Raw genomic sequence first — 14,245 nt, forward strand, 5'->3', positions numbered from 1 at the left:
AATAGGTGGTGAATTACTGAAAATCTAGTCTATAAATTGATCAGTAACATAAACGGATGGTCAGGCCAGCGGATCACCTGAGGAACATGAAGAAGAGAAGCGCAGCAAACACAATCAGCTTCACAGATCATCTCTGAGCTTCATTAGCCATCTTCTTCACACACACACACGATGAAGTGTTCTCCATCTGGTTTGGCCTCCGCGCTGGGCTGAAGTCAGCTCTGCTCTCAGGTGGACTAAGCCGCCAGAAACGAAACGCAGAGTGACCTTAACTCTCCACAGCTCAGTCACATTCACCCTGAGTTGCTCTGGTGCGTGGCTCTCTGATAAATGATCCATTAACGAGGCTTTAAACACCATGAAAGCCAGTGAACAAGCTCAACATCCACTACACTACACTACACAACACAACAATACACCGCAGTTCAGCGTCACAGTGCTTGTGGTGTTACATCATGTGCTTCAGTCGTGAACAATTCTTCAGTTAATAAATCACAAGGCCAGAGTGTGTGAGGGTGAGCCTGGGTTCTTATGGTCACTCAGCATGTTCACACACATTTGATTATCCAGCGATTAAGGCAATAAATGGTGAAGGATCTTAAACAGCAGCCTGCACTTTCGTTTCCTCCATAAGTCGAGTTCTTATAAATGGTTTTATTTGCTTATCTTATTTGCAGTATGTTAACAAAAACACTGAGGTGGAAGAGAACTCCTTGGTGTTGACTGGAGGAGATTCTTACACAATCTGTTAGGGAGTGAACTTGTGCTTTTGTGGTCTCCTTTCTTATTTTTATATCTGTGTTGGCTACATGCTTGAGTCATCTTTTGATTTGAAAAGCTGCAGGTTTGTTTATTATGAGGAAAGGAGGGCGCAGTGAAAAAAAAAGAAAAAAAATCGATGCTTGAATCCGTTTGTACTTTTCTCAGTCAAGGCCTTCCAGATCTGCCAGGGGATCCCGAGGCGTTCCCACAGCAGATGGGATAGACGGTAAACACTCTGCATATATATATATAAGCAGTGTATTGTGGGTTGGCCCTTGGTCTCCCTAGTGAAGCATCCTGGGGGCATCCTGATCATGTGACCCTGCTCAGCCGACACCTTCCCGTGTGAAGGAGCTGCAGTTTGACGATGAGCTCACTCTTGTGTCAGACATCCTTAAGATTCATTTCAAACTGTTTTTTTGGGAATCTTATTCTCTCAGTTGGTAACAGAGCTGAAGTGTCTGAGCTTCTTCCTCTCCTCTCTTCACTGTAACCTTACTGTTCTCCATGGCGGATCATTCACCACGTCTCTCATTCTTGTTTATTGTCTCGCTTTTGCTCACATTCTGTAACGCCAGTGACACGTGGACGGAGAGGCAAAGCTCACACACACACACACTTGAAGCGAAGGTGACGACCGAATCATTGATTTATTGATAAGCCAATTGGCCTTCTTAACCTCATCAAGCACACAATTGTCTCGTGTTGGCTGAGGCCCGTCGCCCTCATCTTCACCTTCACCCTCCGTGACAACTCACAGAAAGCTGCCATGAAAAATGAGTGGTTGAGAAAAGCTGCCGGGGTGAAAAAGTCGCACATTTCTTGGTGCAGGAAATAAATGGGGCTTCCTCTCCGCCCAGACTGAGCCTTCCTGTGTTTGCTCTCTTCTACCAACAGATGCTTCACTAAAGGAGACGAGGGAAGGTCAAGAGAAACTCCCACATCCTCGCTATCTCCACTCCTCTCCTCTCTGGGGCTCGGGAGACGACCGAGTGACTCCTCAATCTCTCCTCCGACGCACGGCGAGTACAGCGGCGCCGCCTCCTCCGACATTCGGCGAACAATCTAAAAGCGGGAATTGGGTTAAACGTAATGACACGGCCGAGCGAGTGAGCGGAGATCCAGTGCTTAGCTCTCAGCTGGAACATCTGTCAGAGCCACGTAGGAGGGCGAGAGGGCGAGAGAGAGAGAGAGAGAGAGAGAGAGAGAGAGAGAGAGAGAGAGAGAGAGAGAGAGAGAGAGAGAGAGAGAGAGACGACACAAAGGCAAAGAGCGGAGGAAGTGCCAAACGGGCGAGTGACGCAAGGTGAGGGGTAATGAGACAGAGGAGGACAAACAACACAGGCCTGTTGCGCAATCAGACGGGTAAACGATAACAACACAAACCTCCAGCAGACAGAAGAGGAGCAAACAGAGAGACAGGTGACACTCAAGGTCACGAGTGTCTAATTTTCTTTCATTCAATTTGGCTTCATGTCCCACTTAGACATCTGTGCTGTGTCTTTCCCTGGAAAGGACGACACATTTTGGCTTCTGAGGATGTGGACGCCTCTGCCAAGTGTTTGTGTGTATCAGGTTTCATTTGCTGCTGTTTTTACGACTTTGTTTACTGGTGTGTGTGTGTGTGTGTGTGTCTGTGTTACACCTTGAATGAAACAACATGGCGAGTACGGAACAGTCTTAATAAATAAAGAGAAGGATTTTTGATAGTTCCTTGTCTTTTTGTTCTGGATTCTTTTCTCTTTCACAAACTTCTGCTAGATTTTCAACACGATTTAATAAATAAAATTGGACACGCCGCATTCACTCGAAAATGCAGTCAGAAGTCAAGAGGGAGGAAAGAGTTCAAGCGGGCTGCATTCAAAATCACATCAACACTTCTAAAAGTGCTGAATCAGTAACTTTGTCACACCCGGGCTGAGATGAAGCCTTGAAGTTAAAATGTCTGAACTGGAGCTGCCGCAGTGGCGTTTGTGTTTACATGTGCTTTCCCTATCCTCACTCTGTCTAACATAACAGCAGCTCCGTCTCGTGTCGCAGCCAGAGCAGAGCTACGAGCGCTCTCCTCCACCGCAGAGTGACCCGCCATCATTTAACCCGACGACCATTTAACCTGATGTGGCGAAGCGTGGAGGACGGATGGTTTAGTGCCGGCCATGATTCGCTGCCCTCCTCCCCCTTCCCCCCGCTGCCACAAGTACCTGTAGTCTATAGGATGACTCACTGCTGCGCTCGGTAACTCAGAGCGACGCTGCAACCGTGTTAGACAAGAACATTAGTACCTAGTGTCGTGCCAGAACGTTGAGCCTGTGTGGGTTCATAACCCGTCAAGTTGTAATAAAGCCTGAACGTTTCTCTGGTGTCAGTCAGTATCAACCAGAGCTTTGCCTCTGAAACGAGTCCCTAAACATTTTACACTTCCTGGCATTGTCCTCATTCTTACACTAGACGGGAGCACGAGCTGAAGATAGTCAAAGGCTTAAACAGGGAATAACTGAAAAGAAAGCCAGTTTTCACTCAGTGTGCACATTAAGAAATTGAATTGGCTTTCAAACACAAGAACAACATCTAGAGACCGGTGCTGAAACTATTGATTACTGCCAAATAAGACATTTAATTTGTCTAGATTAGCTACTTGGGTATCAAAACTATGACATCATGTGGCACCGCACTGCAGTCGGCACTGTAGAAGTGTTTTGTTTGTGATACACAGCCGTGGTCGGTGTGATGATCGACCGTCTACATCAGATCTTAAAACTTGACTAAATCCATCACGGTGGCGATTCTATAAGGAGGAGGAGGAGGAGGAGGAGGGAGGGACTGGCACGCTGAAAAACAATCACATCATCGCCAACCTGAAGACTGAATAACACACTGTAAGGCACTTTAAACGACTCAAGCAGCCACAGCAACCCGCAATTATTCTCTTTAAGGCGATAAACAGGCTCCACGCGTGAAGCTGCGCCGGTGCTGACAGCTAATGAAATATAAATGGAGGAAGACTGAGACAGCAAACACAATCGACAGGAGGGAGAGAGAGAGGGGGAGAGAGAGACGGGGAGAGGGGGAGAGAGAGAGAAAAGTGATCAACACAACCCAAGCTGTCAGCTCCCCATTGTCCAGGCCTGAATGTGCTTTTGTCAGTGCAGCGGCGTACAGTCCAGTCCAGTCCAGTCCGTGTCAGCGTGCCAGGCGGGCATCACTTCCAAACCCCCGGCCGGCATGACCGATGCAACAATACACAACACACAACGCACACACACACATGCCTTCATACGAGTCCTGGCTACGCGACATGAAACTACAGCTTTGTGCTCCTTTCACAGATCAGCCTCTCCTCTGCTCATCTTCTCTTTTACTGAGAACATTCTTGACTTGTATGAACTGAAAAAAAAAGACAAGAAAGTATTACCAAGTCAATCAAACTCGTTCTCAGAGCCTTAGGTGACGTCTTCATATTGCTCAATTTGTCTCAACAACAAAACCACAAGGGATTTGGTTGCCAAGAGAGAAGAAAACAGCAGAGAGTTCGGGGAATTTTTACTCTATTGATATGACTAAAATGTAAATTTGGGGGATTTTCTACTCTTGCTAAAAACACCAAAACTATTTCTAATGAGCCGACACACCCCAGTCACATCAATCCACCAGGCTGCCGCAGATCCAGTCCCTGTTCTCTCCCTGTCCCTTATCCAGCCCAGCATGATGTGGACTAGTAACCCAGAAACGGATCCAGGACCCAGGGGGGTGCGGGGGGCCTGGATCCTGCACCCTGCTGGAGGAGCCTTCCATCTGCCAGAAAGGTGAAGGCACCTCAGCTAGGATTGTTTCACACACACACAGACACACAGCTCATGTTGTCACCTCAGTTCCAGACATACGCTGATGAATTATGATGCAAGAAATGTAACCGCGAGCTGCACCGATGGGTTTTGTCTCCTTTTCGCTCTGTTTCCTGCCTGATACTTCCTGCCCCGTGGCTTTTGCCCTGTGGGTTCTGCCCCGCTTGGCAAGTTTAGAGGAGAAGCCCTCGCAGCTCGCTAGCCTACATAACAGGGGCTGACCCATGTATAATTCATACATGTCATCAGCACCATATCGCCTGTTGGGAGAGCCAAGAGGGAAGGCACCATCAAAATGAGGAAGAGGATCCTCATGGGCCAAAGAGAGAGAGAGACAGAGAGAGAGAGAGAGAGAGAGAGAGAGAGAGAGAGAGAGAGAGAGAGAGAGAGAGAGAGAGAGAGAGAGAGAGAGAGAGAGAGAGAGAGAGAGAGAGAGAGAGAGAGAGAGAGAGAGAGAGAGAGAGAGAGAGAGAGAGAGAGAGAGAGAGAGAGGAAGAGAGACAAAGAGAGAGAGAGGAGCCATCTGAGCCTGATCTGGTAGAGATTAACGTGTGCATGGCCACAAACGTGTTACTATCAATGTTCTTCCGTATCTTATCATTTATAATGAGGGACGTTCTGCGGGTGAAGTGTTGGCTCAGTACGGATATCCAGTCAGTTTGAGTGCCTTCAGATTCCTCTTCCTCCATCGCTGACATGCAGAACACAGACGCATCGCACGCCATAGATGTTTGCAGTCGGTGGAATAATTGCTGGTGCATCCATGCTGTGCTGTCAGGAAGCAGCCAGTCAGGGAGAGGCTGGCTCACTTTTTCACCGCGTGTGAAGTCTTCCCGGGAGAGAAATGTCCTCGCTCGTGATTACTTACATGACAACCGGAAAAATTTCTGAGAAGAGACGATTCCCAAGTGACGGCAATTTCCTTTGCATTCATCTTGGTGTGATGACACCATCAGCCCCAAGAACATTCAGAAACTACCTCTTATTGAGGTTAAACCAAAACCGCCACAGTTCATGTATCATAAGTGTAACATCCATTCACATTGAACAGGTTTCATGTCATCACGTGGCTCTGCAGCATCACAGTCAGACTTGTTATCCTGTCCTTCAAATCAGATCTGAATAACTTTTTTTTTCACAGCACTAAAACTGGATTCTTCTGTCTGTGACTACAGAAACTTTATACCGCTGAGTCAGCATCATCTTAGCTACATATTGATAATAAGGGACGCTGCCCAGGAATACTGTTCAACCTGCCAGATCCCAATAAAGATCTGAATAAGGGATCAAAAGCCTAATTTCTATCCCACAGAGGGTACTCCTCTCTGTCCCACAGAGCGTCCTCGTCTCCGTCCCACAGAGCATCCTACTCTCCATCACACAGAGCGTCCTACTCCATCACACAGAGCGTCCTACTCTCCATCGCCCAGAGCGTCCAACTCCATCACACAGAGCGTCCTACTCTCCATCACACAGAGCATCCAACTCCATCACACAGAGTGACTTCCTCTCGTCTGTGCTCTACATTCATAAACCAAAGACACTGGCAACATTATCGCAACTGCCATTCCTGCTTCTTCTGTTGGAGCACTAAAGTCGCACACGTGTGGGTCATTGTTGAAATATTAGTGCGACTCTTTCCTGGAGGCAAAATGTTAGTGTGCATTATTTATATTCATCTCTTGTATTGTGACGATGCATCCAGCCAGGAGCCGGCACGAGACCAAAATCCTGTCCAGGCTTTCTCTCTTTGTTCAGAGCCAAACGCAGGCGGAACGGCGACTGAACTGACAAAAGGGGGGGGTCATTTATTTTCTGCGTTAATGAAATTAGGCGATTTAATGTAATAAAACAATTTTAACCAGACGTAAACGTCGATTCTGCCTCCAGAGGGTTTCAGCATTCAATATTAGGGGGAACAAAGTTGGAGGTTCGCTCAGCTGGCGAATTAATAAATGAGAGACGGGGGAGGGGGGGGGGGGGCTCTGACTCACGTCTGTAATCTTCCACAGAGCGTCCACATTGATCATCGTCACCGCTCTGTCCTGAAAACCCACCCGGGCCTCGGATGCAGTGATTTGATGAGGGATGAAGCCACCAGCAAAAACAACAAAGCAGCTCTGCAACGCAACTACTGGTCTTACTGAATACTTTGATCTAATATAACATGTAGGGATTATTGGATATAGTCTATTGTTTTTCCTTATACTTGTATTATTCATCTTACTTATGTCAATCCTGCCAAAGATTTTAAAGTATCAAAGAGCAGAATCCTCCTAGAGTTCTCTATCGACTATGTATGGCTGCAAACATGTCGCCGTCAGTGTTGCATGTCTGAATATTTGTTGCATCAGCAAGTTTCAAATAGAACTGCAGAGGAAAAAGCTCTTATTCATGGGTTCCTTCTTTCCCTCCATCAGTGAAAATGAGCAAAACGAGTAAAAAAACGAGGCTGGGAAGGCATTAGGTTTCACATATGGGTCTGTAGTTTAGTAATTGGACGTGCGCAGGCTGCACTGCTGTGAGGAAGCAGCCAGTCAGCGTGAGCCTGAGCAAGGCAGCAAGAGATTAGTTGGACTGCCTACATTATCTTCCAAGGTGACCAACATCCAATAGCATCGAGTGATGTTGGAGCCCAGCTGGACGTCTTTTTTTCTCGACTATCTAAGAAACAAATCCAAGTAAAGCTAAACGGATTCCGGCTGAAACCTTTTTTTCGGTTCTGGAGGAGCATTTCTGAGTGGAATGAAATTGAGTTCACAGCCACAATCACAAACAGCAGCCATGGCAACAACTGATGTACGTGTGGCTGCTCTGTTTCAGCTGATCCTCCAGCTGATAGACGCTCAGCACATATGGATGCGGCCGACCTGTGGTTATGACATTACAGCCCCAGCTCACCTCCTTATGCGTCAGGCTCAGAATTTTATGAATCAACTCTCCTTATCCTGCATTTGCTGTACATCTACAGTTACACAACAACCAATCTGGAGGGTTTCTCAGTTTTATCCAGCGAGTGAACACTAATATGATGTGATTCACTTTGTGTAAACTGAGGGGAGGTGGGAGGGACAGTGGAGGGTAGTGACGCCCACCCCTTTCACTTTTGTCTCCTCTCTCCATCCCACTCGGCCTGACTCACTTTCTTCTTGTGTGTGCGGTTCACTTCTTTGATATCAAACGGTCCACTCTATACTCAACTTTCAAGTCACTCAGCCGTTTACTCTTCAGAGACACAGAGGAGGGAAAAAAAACTGTAAAACAAAGAACAAACGACACTGCTATGGCTCTTGGCTGTGAAGTCAAATGTCACGGTGGAAATGTAAATATCGATGGGGATTTCCTGCCTGCTTGGTTTTAAGGCTACAGATAAAGCAGTGAACCGGAGAGCCCCAAGTTACCAAAATAACGCTTCCATCTGGTTTTACGTTTCGTTATATACGATCTTGGAGCAACCGGGGACTGACACATGAAATGAGCATCGCCTGTGGTGAGGAAGCCTGTGGTGATGGAGAGTCGCCGATTGACTTGTTATCGACCCGGTCAAAGGATGAAGTCTTATTTTAGATGAACCCTAACAGGTCTTTGTTTACAAGGTGTTGGTTGAGGTACAAAGCGGCTGACACCTAAACACCACTGGACCAACACACAGACACACACACAGCAGTAGTCACAAGTAGGACAGCACAACACATGCAGGCACAAACATCTCTCTTTCTCTCTCCCCCTCTCTCTAACCTAGAAACCAAATAATGGAGTCTCTGATCTGAAGAGTCCAGCAGAAGCCAGGCCTGCTTCAGGTTCCCTTTGTGAACTTTATTGCAAAGGTCAGTGTTTTCATTTTCCCCAGAAACACTCACTGCAGCTTTTGTGACACATTTACCTGATGGCAAAAACCCATCAAATAGCTGAAACAACAACAATATGCGATTGTTTTGATCATCCAGCAAAAACCCATCAAACATCTGGTTAGAGTCTCTGTGATGTGATGGTTTGTTGCTTCACTTGCCTCTATTTCACTGTAAACTGTCACAGATTACCACAAATAACAATTCAATACCTCATCATTGACTCAATTAGGGAGATAATACTTACTTAGAAGTTTAGCTTGTGGATGCACAGACAACCATCCACAGAATATGAAGCCCTGATTCACCTTGGCAGCTACTACTGACATCTGTATCAATAGGTGATATTTGATCCATTTAAAATGACCTATTTAATTATAAATTCGGGCTTCGGGTTACATTCTGATATTAATTACCTGGTTCTCTTAAACAGGGACCTTGTTTCCCTCCAAGCATGTGTTAGCTCCTGTCAAACAAACGTGTCTGCAAGTGCTGCCAGTTAACGTTCAACATTGTCACAGCCACGCATGACAAAACTCGGTGTGTTAAACAGTGCAGCCTGGTCCCTGGAGCTCATTTCTCAATTATTTTCACCCCGCAGAAAGTACAGACAAACAAATAGTGATTTATTACCTGTAGACGCTTGGTTGGACCCGTTTATATGTCATTTTCCATGCTGAGTGGCGCGCTGCCGGGTCCCGTTGTTTCCCCCTGAGCGGTCGGATCATAGTAGTAGAAATCCACCAGGCAGTTTGCAGTGTGCGCGCAACACCCGCCCAGCTCGACGCTTATTGGCCCCTCTGGCTGCCAATCAATGAGAGACCTGTTGTAGGCATAGCAACCGTGTAAAGGCGGGTTAAAGAGTGAATCTCAGCTCTCGATTGGTTGTTTTTCAAATGCAACACCCACAGAATACAATGGCGCAGAAAGTACCTACATATTGTTTTTGGAGGAAATATCAAATGTTACTTCTATACGCAGTAAACTATTTAACTAATTAGGTAAATATTCAAATATTTACTATTATAATTAGAGAGCGCGCGCGCGAATATGTGTGTGCGCGCGTGCGTGTGTGTGTGTGTTAAGTTGCAACAAGCACCATTCCTACAATAGCCTCCAAATTTACCAAAAACATAAGTTCAGGGGTCCAGCATTTGCAAAGTGTGCTTTTTGATAAACAAAATTGTTTTGTTTTTATTTTCATTATGAAATTATAGTAGTGGAAGACATGAATGGGACCACCCTAGCCTAGCCCCCACCCCCTCCCCAATAATGCCACCATGAATGATTACACAGTTGTAACCCCTTTATGGCTTCATAAATGATGTCACAGTGTTGAGGGACTGAAGCGTGCCCTCTTCCTGCTGATCAGGGAATCTTGGCAGACATACCTGACCAAGAGATGGAGCCAGAGCTGTATTGTCCTGGAGAGCAGATCATCTGGGAGAGAGATCTTCAGTGTCCACACCCCTTTAATGTGGAGTGCTGGAGTCTGACCAACATGGCTGCAGAAAAGTTGCCCTGCTTGGTGGAGACCCGAGGCAGACACTCCCAGGCGATAACAGAGCAGGCAGGGCTCAAACTGTCAAAGCTTGCAGCCAGATGTCAGCCCTTTATCCTCTCATGCAGGAAGCAGAGGGTGAGCATGAAGAGACGAACAAGGCTGAAAAGAAGAGAGAGGTTTATGGATGACAATCACAAGGATATAGCCAAGAATATTTTGAATATTTGTATGTATACATGCGGCAGTAGCTCAGTCCATAGGGGACTCAGCTGGGAACTGGAGGGTTGCCGGTTCAAGTCCCCGTCTGGACCAAGAAAGTGGACAAACAGATGGAGAGTTGCCAGTTTGCCTCCAGGGCACTGGCGAGGTGCCAATGAGCAAGGCACCGAACCCCCAACTGCTTCAGGGGCACCGTAGAATGGCTGCCCTGCACCCCCTCTGTAATGCATGTGTTTGTGTGTGTTATGTGTAAGAGTGGGTGCAAGACAAATTTCAAGTTGCATGTGATAAACACTGTGAATTGCATATGACCTGACAAAATAAAGCCTTCGTAAATCTATCTCTCTCATCCTCCTCTTCATTCACTCAGCGGTCAAATGTCATATTGACCTCTGTCAGTCCAAAAGGTCACACCGTGGGTTCAGTCCTACGTAGCAGCAGCACTGGAGACGTTGTGTGTATTAGAGGCGATTGCATACAGGCACAACATGGTTATCTTAAAGCCAAAACAAGATCTCTTTGTTGAATTGTTGCTTGGCTCGGGGACAGACTTGTCATTTCAGTCACTGCTTGGGTGTCCCTCCTGTGCTTGTAACTGACAAACATTGCTCACACTAATCTTTAAAAGGCTGTAAACCCAGCTGCAGGATCATGGGTACTTGTGGGGGCTTTCTCAAGATGCCAAGAAGCAATAAAGTCACATTCTTAACACAAGTCCCACAATTGCTCAAAATGACAGACAGCAACCCATGCCTTTGTCAAACTGCCATGCCAGTATACTCTCCTTGTTTATTAGCATGTACCTTTAAGGATATGACTGCTGGTGCCACAGAAAAAAAAGGTTGTCATCAGCTAACAACAGGGGCTCAAGCAATCTTGAAGCAAAGTGGAATCTGGCAGGTTGCCACTGACAGAGCGGCTATGACTCACTGCGATATGACTTCACATGTAAGATCTCAGGTATTTCCGACACGTGCCGTGAGAACGCTATCTGGGGAAGGTGCACATGCATAACGGAATGCTTGATGGTTAGAATCAACACAACGTGGACACGCGGTAAACAGGGTGACTGCGACCGTTACTGATATTTCCTATCACTTCATGCCACAGTGTCTTACTACGCTGAGGGTTAGACCAACCAGGAAGAGAACCTGTCACCACAAACTCACAAGGCACGAAAGCCTCTGTTTCAGTTTCAGAATTAGTAGGCAGAACAAGCTAGAGTTTAGATACCCTGAGTTGTAAACACATGATAGGAACAGAAATGGAAAGTACACAGATCTAATAGAGCAACTAGTAGGGTAAAATTCCCTAAAGATCTATTTCCATGCACATAACAGTCCTCCAGTGTACACGTGCGTGGTTATAAACAAACGGCTGCCGTTCTGTAAACATGCTGATTGGCAGTATCTCATTCCATCTGCAAAACCAAAATAAGAGACAAGAGATTATTTTGAGCCTTTAATCCAATCTCCAAAATAAAATGAAATGAGCTATGGGAATAAATGATGTCTCCATCAGTGCCTGCCACCTGTTGGGGTCCCTATTCATACCCATGCATACACATTCATACCTTCTCTTTTGTCTCCCTCTAAAGGTTTGTTCTGCTCATCTCCTCATTTACTAAACCAATGGAATGTAGATTGTTTATGATGAGATAGGATTTGCAACATTTCTTCCCTATATTCTTTATCAGATAAAGGGAGAATCTGTTTTCACTGTTCAGGCTGGTTGAGTTTTATAAAACAAAGTGCTCCGCTCCGCTCCTCCTCTGATCAGGGTTGCATTTCCTGTGGATTTTAGTATGATTACATCCTGTCAGTGAACCGTTTAGAAACTGCACAGAAACATATTTGTACAGTTAAGAAGCTGCAGGTGCTAAACAATGAGTTTCCTTCAATCATTCCTTTATGTTAAGTCATCTATCTGGGCCGGAACAAGTATTTTAGGGACCTGAAGCAGACACGGAAACTGCTGAAGTGACACAGTTGTACAAATGATCACAATCCAATTATTCCAACACATTTAAGACAAACTATACAGTATTAAGTGTTCGGTAGTGATGCATGGGTGTTGTTTACGTTGTTTACATCACAGTATCATAAGCTCTTAACCAGCCTGAAACACTGACACTGGCAATCTTACAATGAATGCCACATTGTTTAAAGTGTAGAGATAATGAGTCTAGATGTTTTCTAATCACTAATTTAGAGTGTTTTCATCTCTATCACCATCAAACCACTACGGGGGCCCCCCTAACCATGACCTTGACGGGGGCCCCTGAGCAGCTGCTTCTGTCGCTTTATATGTAGCTGGCACTGTCTTCCATGGCAAGTCATCTACTGAATGAGCCTCAATTTGTGCGCCCACATGCTCTGCACCACCTCTCCTCCTCTTATCAGGCTCTTTCAAATCAGCTTAACTCCTACTTGAACAGGCTGCTTAATTAAAGCTGCCAAGACAGAAGATGGCCTCCCTTTCTCACACGGCACAAGCGCCCGTTTTTGGATCCAATAAACAAGCTTGCTTTCCACTCTCCGTTCCACTGATCTCCCCAGGAGTTCCAGTGTGTGCGGCATCCATCTGTGATGCTACGTGCTTTGTAGCGCTTGTATTGCAGCTTTTTTCTTTGCCTTTGCCTGCTCTTCCTCTGTGCCTCTGTTGTGTGTGTTGGCCTGCAGAGAAGCTGTGCAAGGACGCTGTTGATAATCTGAAAAATAATGGCCAATTATCAATGAGGGAGTCAGGGTATTTCTTACACGTGAAGATCAGACATACGTGTGTTAGTGAGGTTTGATATGATAATAATAACAGTTTTGTACCGACAAGTAAAGATTTGCAATGAGAGAATGTACAGAAAGACATATCTCTCCAGTGTAAGAGCTGATCCTTAGGAGAAAGGAGGGAGAATGTAATACCTACAACCACAAGGGGGCGTGCTTGATCAACCACCACTGTGTGACCGCCACTGTAACAGGTGCCAGATATAGGGATAGGTGCTACTTCCTACGTCCACACTGTGCTACTGTATGGGAAATGGTGCAAGTGCTTGTGTTTACTGTTTTGTACAGTTTGTTATGTTCAGTCATTCAAGATGGATCAGTTTTGCCTTGACACTGATACACTAATGAGTACCTTTTCTCCACTTGTTACTGGATGAACGAGTATCACAGGCACAGGATGGTCTATATTCGAACTTCCCAACACAAACTCCCATTGCTGATTGGAAATAGGATCAGATAAGAAGTACAGCGATTAAGTAAGAAATTAGGCCATAAATTAATTTCTAATACGATAGATCCATTCAAATAAAAGTTATTTGTATAGCTCAATATCACGTGCAGAGTCTCAAAGGGTGTGTGTGTGTGTGTGTGTGTGTGTGTGTGTGTGTGTGTGTGAGAGAGAGAGAGAGAGAGAGGGGGGGGGGGGGGGAGTCAGGGGTCCAATGATATTAAACATAAAATTATTACTTGACAAACAGCTCTGATGATCAAACAACTACTAGTTTCAGCACTGTTCTTGTGTAAAGTTTGTTTTAGTGAAATGGAACAGAACAGGACATCGCTTGAAGCGTGTTTCATCTTGAGCTCAGTCAGTTCAGGACGTATGGGTTTGTTTTCAATATCACTCTGTTCCCAAATTTATGTATTAGCATGCACATCAGCTTTATTTGATAAAGTACAGGAAGGAAAATTAGATGTTCTCTAAATTCTGTTACATAAAAGAAGTATGATAACCAAATTGAACAAACTTGAGGTTATCTAATTTGACTGGATTGGATGATCTCATATTGAAAAGCCACGTTTTTGAAACTAGACAACACGTAAACGTGCAGCTCCCCCGGTGAGGGTCAGAGTCATTTTCTATTTCGTAATAGGAAGTGTGTGTGTGTGTGTGTGTGTGTGTGTGTGTGTGTGTGTGTGTGTGTGTGTGTGTGTGTGTGTGTGTGTGTGTGTGTGTGTGTGTGTGTGTGTGTGTGTGTGTGTGTGTGTGTGTGTGTCATCTGTCTGGCACAGATGTGTGTGTTGATGAGCTTCCAGCTGTTTGTGGGAAACGGTAAAGTCTGGACA

At 45.6% G+C, this 14,245-nt stretch overlaps 1 protein-coding gene across 1 annotated transcript in view; it reads right to left on the reverse strand.

Moving 5' to 3' along the window:
* Window positions 1-9,196, reverse strand: part of fcho1 (FCH and mu domain containing endocytic adaptor 1) — a 33,644-nt gene extending 24,448 nt beyond the window's left edge. The window contains exon 1 of the mRNA XM_076151213.1: window positions 9,086-9,196. The gene's annotated coding sequence lies outside the window, so the exon portion shown is untranslated. The remainder of the gene's footprint in view (window positions 1-9,085) is intronic.
* Between the last annotated feature and the right edge of the window lie 5,049 nt (window positions 9,197-14,245).

This window comes from Genypterus blacodes, unplaced genomic scaffold (assembly GCF_046128005.1).
Source record: "Genypterus blacodes isolate CSIRO-AG114 ecotype Tasmania unplaced genomic scaffold, CSIRO-AGI_Gbla_v1 ptg000054l_1, whole genome shotgun sequence".
In the NCBI taxonomy this organism is placed as follows: Eukaryota; Metazoa; Chordata; class Actinopteri; order Ophidiiformes; family Ophidiidae; genus Genypterus; species Genypterus blacodes.